This window comes from Hippoglossus stenolepis, chromosome 1 (assembly GCF_022539355.2).
Source record: "Hippoglossus stenolepis isolate QCI-W04-F060 chromosome 1, HSTE1.2, whole genome shotgun sequence".
NCBI lineage: Eukaryota > Metazoa > Chordata > Actinopteri > Pleuronectiformes > Pleuronectidae > Hippoglossus > Hippoglossus stenolepis.
The window spans coordinates 16,166,387-16,173,919 of NC_061483.1; the positions used below are offsets into that span (position 1 = coordinate 16,166,387).

A 7,533-nucleotide genomic window follows, 5' to 3' on the forward strand; every position below is an offset into this window, starting at 1 on the left:
CTGCCATCTGACAATCAATTTTCATCATCTTAATAATAAACATAATGCAACAGTTAGTGCATTGGTTTATATTGACAATAATGGATATGCCTCGTTAGTTTTAGAGATACTATATATTATAAAGAGAATTTTTGTGTTATAAGATGTGTTTATTATATATGTGAGTGACTGTTCGTATAGTATCACCGCTGCATGATCCACACTGGACACGTTGCGTCGCGCTCTGCAGGACGTGATGCTCTATGTTCTGTAAGGTGTGTTTACTGAGGCCTCGTCCAGCGTTTCAAACATGCTGCCATTGTTGTCCTCCCCCATGAGCCACTTTCAGATTGCACAACTGTTGTTTTGTTGAGAGACAGCAGCTGTAGTCACTGCAGCTACGCTCTGTAAATAAAAGTGACACTTTATTTCTTCCCGTCATTACACTGGTGCAAGTAACTTCATTGCCGAGTGTATAGCGAGTATCCTGTTACCCACCCCCATACACACCGCCACAATGAGAGAGTCAGCGGCTCTTATTTTGGCTGATCTCTCCTGAATTGTAAGTCCTGTCAGTGGCTTTGATTGATAGTTGTGTTTATCACCATATTATTAAGTAATCAGGCTCACCACAGCCGGGCCTGAAGCTCCTTAATTCCAGTTGAAGCACACGGCTTCGAGCTAATTAAAGGTTTGGTCAAAGTGTTTATTTTTGTGAATTTTTAAAATACAGTTGTCTGTGTTTTTATGAGAGTGCACTGATTGTTGCATTTGTATCCTCTCTAGTACCAACCTTTACTGTTGTGTCCTCATCAGACAGATCATGGACTTAAAAAAAATCTTGCCTTTCACGAATGTGCTTTTTCACATTTAACCTGCGAAACGATGAATAATGTTCATACAACACAGCGTATAACACAAGGGGGGTCAATCAGCCTACGTTGTGTGTATCAGAGGAGGTTTCTTCTCGCTTCGTTAATAGAGCCTGCGGCAGGCTGCATTTGTGTATTCCTGAGGTAAACACAGTCATGGCAAAGTGGACATGCTGCTAAGTGTGTCCTGACTGGAGACAGAGAGCACTGTGGCACTGTACTGACGGCAGACACTGGCTGCTCTCTAGATGCAGGGTTAATGTGATGAATGGCCATTTGGTAATGGGCCATGTACTGTATTAGGGTGAAATAGCTCTTTGAAAAGCCAGAGCTCGAGCCATAGCTATGGGCAATTTGATTCAGGAATCGGTCAGGTGGCAGGTGTTTCATGTTGGACCAGTCAGCTTGCTCCCGCTCTCTCTTTTAACTCGATGAAGGGAAAAAGATGTAAAACTGCACGTAGGAAGAAAAAATATAACTATAAATTATACTGCAGTCATAATTTTCATTCATGTCTCTGATGTTTAAGTCTTCTGAAATGTACTGTATAAACAGGTTGATTCTTCTAAAATCGTACATAAATATCTGTACCACTCCGAGCAGTGTGTTCTCTCCTGTGTCGACAGCACTGTGCTTGCTTTCTCTTCAAACCAGTGTCAGTCAGTGGGATAGTAAACTTATCAATGTATCTCAGCAGTGGTTATTACTAGTTTTACACAAGCTTGAATTGCAGTAATCCAAATACACCAGCCCGTGTCTCCTGTACATGTTCAGATGTAAATTTTATTAAATAAAACTACATAATGTGGAAATAATTTTTCATACACCATAAAAATACTAAATGTCTTAATGTAATTAGGAGGTTTTGTGCAATAATTATCAAAATTGTCCCCATGTTCAAGCCTATTCACAAACAAAGAACTTTACATAACATATTTTTTCGGTTATTTTGAGCAATTTGGAAATTTTCATTTTGAATTGTTTTGCAAATTTACATCAATAAATTTCCATTTAATCCAAGTTGTTGTTGCCTTTACCCAGATTTCTTCTGTTCTCATCCTAACCTGTTTTAATTTGATGTACTGATTCCTTATATATGCAAGTCCAAAATTGCACAGCCGCTCTAAGAGTCTATAAACTTTTGTAAAAGAAGCATGGAGCTAAGCAAGCAAAATAATACTTTTTAAATAAAACTTTTTTTAACGTAATTAACATTCTTTATATGAATACTTTTACGCAAGTGACCTCTTTAATATAGCTAAATTTAGCTTCTTGAATTTGGCAAAGAAGAAGATTAAAGTGAAAAACCACTTAAGGACTTTATGATGAGTTCAGTGTTTTTGTGTGGTGGTGATGTGCAGACTCAAAAGATAAACACTGTCAGAAACAAATTCAGCTCTGTTGGTGGTCCTGCTGTCCACTCCGTTCTTATTAGTTTTCTCCAACAGGTTACAGGGATCACATGTTCATATCGGCCATTTATCTAAATAAGTTGATGCTACTACTGAACGATGCTGTATTTAATCAATGATTGGCCTCTGTGTGTGATCTATATCCTTAACGAAGGAGTCGTCTCTGTTTGACCAAAAGTGGCTTCACACTGGTTTATCAGTGGTTCTGAAAAGGTCGTGTGAACCAGAGGAGCTTAAACTTCCATAAGAAAAATCTCCATCTGAGCTTTCCCAGCAAAAAAAAAAGTAGAAAAAGATCCGAGTGTGTTTGCGCTGTTGTCTCTTAAGGCAGATTTGGCATTAACATGGGAACCTCTTGATTTTACCCTCTTGTTTGTCATCACCTATGTCTTCAGTATTTAACAGTGACCGACACTCAAGAAGTAAACCATCAGGGGCTTCATAATAAATGTGTTAATAGCCAATGACAGTGATTTCTCTGTCTCTGAAGAGCTTTATCCCAGGTGTCGGCACAGGACAGACGGATGGACGGACAGACAGCCACATGGTTCCACTTTGACGTCTGCTAATTCCAGGGAATCAATCCTAAATGACACCTATGGGATACACAGAGTGGATTTCCCTGTGATGCAGATTGGTGGTGGTTTGCAGATGAAAGACAGTAAAATAAATAAAGCTGTGGCGAGCAGGCAGAGCTCTTCTGTCCGCACTGTACAACCATAATGGGATACATACTGACATGAGAGGAGAAGTGGAGGCCTGCTCCTGTTTTCACCACTGTTGCCATAGAAATGATAATGGACCTCTGCTTTAAGCCTTTAGCCCTGAATGTGTTTTGATATTTGTTGTAAAAAATATAAATTTCCCAAAAAATAATTTCTAAGAAGGTAAGTTACCTAACAAGAGGAGCATTAGTGATTAGTCTGTTCTCTGTCACCCATTCTGCCTGCAGATACTGTTTTAATCCTAAAACACATAATTAAATCAAACCCTGCCGTATCAAATGACTGTTTAACCTGCTCCAATTAATCTTTTCATCAGCTGCAGTGTCTGCGGTTGGCCTGGAGTAAGAATAGTAATGGTAAGACAATACTGGCTTGTCTCATCCTGGCTGGGATCATGCATGATTCTGCTACAAAGTTACTCCTTCTGTTCTCTGCAGAGCCGGAGCAAATTCAACCCTGTATTGTGCAACGTTGCAAATTTGTTGGGAAGTACCTTAACTTTTCTCTGTATCTTGAGGATGTTGACCAATAGACTCCCACACCATGCAAAATCTGTTTAGCTCACTCTGATGTTTGACCATCTCTGTGCAGAATGATGTTTGAGTGTGGAACAGAACAATAAAGCTTTTTTGTTTTTATTCATTGCAGAGGTGGCAAAATGTCTGTCTGCTCGCTCACCTTAAATCTCAATGTAAGACCTGCATGTACAAGTATGATTTTTGTGACATAGGTACAATGTGTGACATAGTTTGGAAACCGATCATCGTCTATGTGGAAGCTTGGATCCTCCAGTGAATAGATGCAGTAGTCCAGATGTAGGTGTAAAATAAAAATCTTTGCATATTCATATTCAATGAGGGAGCATTATATATGTATATATATATTTAACCTGGTTAAAAAGTCCATACAATGTAATACATTTTTTGTTAAAAGACTTAGTTAAAAAACAACATTAGGTAATATTAATAGGTTTAGCAAGAGCAAATCCTGAATACGGTTAAAAACGTTTTTCATGAACCATTAAAAGTGTACAGTTTATTAAATATGTTAAAAACGAAACTGGAGTATAGTTCCGAATATTTGTTTTATTGTGAAGGGTCGATTGCAGTAAGAGGATGTAGTGTATGAGATCAGGAGTAATCCTGTTCTATCATTGGTCGGTGGTAACTGAGAGGCGTGGGGAGACAGGAAGTTGAGTGAGAATGCGATGTGGAAGCTTGACTAATTCGTGATGGAAAAAGTCGGTGTAAAGTTTGCGTTTTTCTACTCGACAGTGTTTGTCAGGTTTTTTTATTCTTTACTTGAGATATTTCTGTTTGCATTGGCTTCTCATGTGTACGTTAGCTCATTAGCTAACCGTGTGTATTTTTTAGCATTCATTAGCAAAGCGAATGGACCCCTAGCATTTCACAGCTAACACAACACAGCGCTGAAGGTGACAGTTCATTGTTTTCGAGGAGAAAACCGTGAGGATTGAATAGACTGCGGGGGAGTCATCGAGCTAGCAGCTAACAGCTAACACTCAGAGTAGCCTACCTGTGATGGTCCACTGCGGTCCAGGGCGGGAGAGATGACGTCATGTCCGGACACCTGCTCACCCACCCTGTTCGTCATCTGAGGCATTGAACTGGGAACTGAACCGAGGTACCACACTTATTTTACTTTACTGCTCTTTGCAGTGAAAGTGCGTCTCATCAGGTTTTGATTCCATTATTGTTATTCAATGATTTGGCTGCTGGTGTGTGGCCCCACTGAATTGTATGCATTTGAGTTAGAGGTAATCTGACATTCAATACTACTCTTTGCCTGATTCAGGTTATTGTCTTATTTCCATTTAAAGACCCCATTAGGAACTTTTAGTTTTTGTTGATTTTGGTTTCCACCATCTCCTTTCGCAAAAACCTTGTTCCGGCCAGAATGTGCATTTGTTTTGGAAGGAGTAAATGTATGATTGATAACTGTAACAGCACAACATTATGATTTTGTTTTAGTAATGTTCATACAATAACCCTGACCCTGCTTTGGCCTCACCTCTCCGGTGCTCCGACCCAACCAGCACACTGAGAATAGTTTACAGAAAAAGCCAGTGTTCTCCTTGATTGTCTCCTTTGCTGTTGTAGGTCTTAAAGAGGCAGCAACATTCAAATGAGACCGTTTCATAACCAGTTAAAAACTCCTGGTAGTAGGTTTAACTCCAGTTCTTAAAGGGGAAAGGTGGAGTCACAAAAAGACTAAATATAATTTATTTATCATTGATTTTCATTTAATTACATTTTCAAAACAAATATACTATTTCTAAACAGACATCTATGTGATGCTGGCTATTAAGTTAGTTGGAAAATAATGAATCATAGGAGATGTTGGTGTTTGTTGACAAAGTGTTACATTTTTCTCCTTGCAGAGTTGGTTGCCGCAGTGTTTTCAATACAGTTTGCTAAAATAATAACAGTGAAGTTACAGTTTATTAAAGATGAAAACAAGAAGTCTGTAGGTCAAAGAGAAATAAGATAACCATACCTTAAATATTCATTATTGTAGATTAAGTTCATTAACTCAGGGCCCTTCCCTGACCTAAATAGGTGGATGTTTAAAATATAAAGCTACTCTCTCTGGAGAAGGTAAAAGCTGTGAAACATTTCACCCACACTGATAATCAACGTTTTGTCACTGGTGCCACTGAGGTGATTTGTACAGATTCTGGTTGACTCCCGTCTGATGCACTTTAACAAATCACTGCCTGAGGTCTGGTGAACCCCACACCACACTCGTCTGTCTCCCTCTCTGACCCCCACACAGCTCAGTGTGACTGGGTGCAGCGCCCAACACAGATATCACCCAGGGGCCGTTAATAAAGCTCAACTGACCAGATGTCAAACCATGCTGCCCTCTGGACTCCCTGTTACTGAACTTTGATTTAATGTCAATTTATAAGTCATACTTTAGGCAAATGATAAAGTATTAATAGGTATATTAAAGTCGATAATATGCTGTGCTAAAAGGGTGATATGTGATTTCAAGCATCACTTAAACAGCATATTACCAAGTTGATCAATCGCCCCTTTAAGAGAGATAAAATGCAGTTTTCCTGCCGACTCAGCTCTTCATTCACAGCAGATACCTGTTTGCAGAGTTGAGCTGTGTGATTTTGTAATGATTAAGGAGCCCTGACCACCAGAACTGCTGTGTGACCCAGGGGCTCAGGGTGATAAGACCTCCATAACTCTACTTTATCCCTCTGCTCATTATCATCCTCAGTCCCAGATCTGCCCTGAGCCCTCGGGCAGCAGCACGAGGACAGGGAGCTATCCACCTTCCACGGCTCTCAGTGGCCTGAAGATTATTGGGGAGACACGCAGGCTGCGTTTAACTAACCCCCAACACTTCACAGCGTCTTTCTGTGGGACGGAGGCTTAAACTGTCTGTCGTACTCAGACGTTTGAAATAACACATTTATGAAATTAAAAAAGAGACATTTAAATAATAATTATTCTGATTTTATTTATATGTTGGGCTCAAACTCTATACTCATGTCCACAAACGGAGCGAGTTCAGAGAATTTTAGAGGGAGTTTATTTGCTGTAGGTTCTTTGTTTTACAAATCCGTGAACAAATCCTCAAATCAGTTCAACAGCCATTTATTTCTTCAGTGTGAAAAGTTGAATCACTTTCAGAGCCGCAGGTCTGGGCGGAGGCCTGACCAGCAGAGCTATTCAGGCTGTCAGGTCGTCAGCCAAGCTCTCGCTCTCTCCCAAATTTGGCTTTTTTTGAAGGGAAACTTGTAGCAGTCAGTAGTTAAGGCCAAGGAGATGTGTTAATATATGAATAGAAGAGGTATTTTTTTAACCTCATGTTGTTATTCCTGGCCCTCACTATCTTCCACATGGCCACAAATTTGTCATCAAGTTCTTTGAGCGGCAACACTGGACTGTTTTCATTTGTTTAACTTTTATGTCTCTGTAAGAGTGTTTTTATGAAATAAACCACTGATCCGTCAGTGAATATGACTGATGTATTTCATATTAACCAAATAATAACTACGTGGTCTGCTTTAAATGAAATTAAATGATTCAAATTTATTCAGAATGTGAAACATCAGTGTTTGTGTGTTTAATTTGATTATACTAAATCCAACTTTACCTCAATGATAAATGTGGATTATTGTTATATTTCTCAAATGTGTGAATTTTACAGCAGAGTTATTTTCTGTAGGAACAAAATGAAACTATTTCACAAGCAGTTTAGGATTAGTTGAAAAAAGTTTACTGAACACTTTTTCAACGGCTTTTAGATCATTCAGGACGTGTTGCAAAGTGTTGTAGAATTAAATATTTGTGTAGATATATATTGCAGGGGAAATAAACATTTAAAATAACAGAGAAAAAACAGCTTTGGACTGCCCCTCTATAAACAAATAAACTAAATCTGAGTTGCATTTGCTGTGGGGCTGTAGAGTAGACAGAAATTTCAGAACAAGATGGAAAAACAGTTTTCAGATTTTTCTTTGATTGTGAAAGTACAGTGTTAGGATGAGGTTCTTTTACAGTT

General features: G+C 39.0%; 1 long non-coding RNA gene across 1 annotated transcript; it reads left to right on the forward strand.

Annotated features, from left to right (window-relative positions):
• Nucleotides 1–4,171: 4,171 nt before the first annotated feature.
• LOC118111290 lies at nucleotides 4,172–7,064 on the forward strand. The gene is made up of 2 exons (XR_004697077.2): nucleotides 4,172–4,632; nucleotides 6,244–7,064. It is a non-coding gene; the product is annotated as an uncharacterized LOC118111290 (long non-coding RNA).
• The last annotated feature ends 469 nt before the right edge of the window (nucleotides 7,065–7,533 follow it).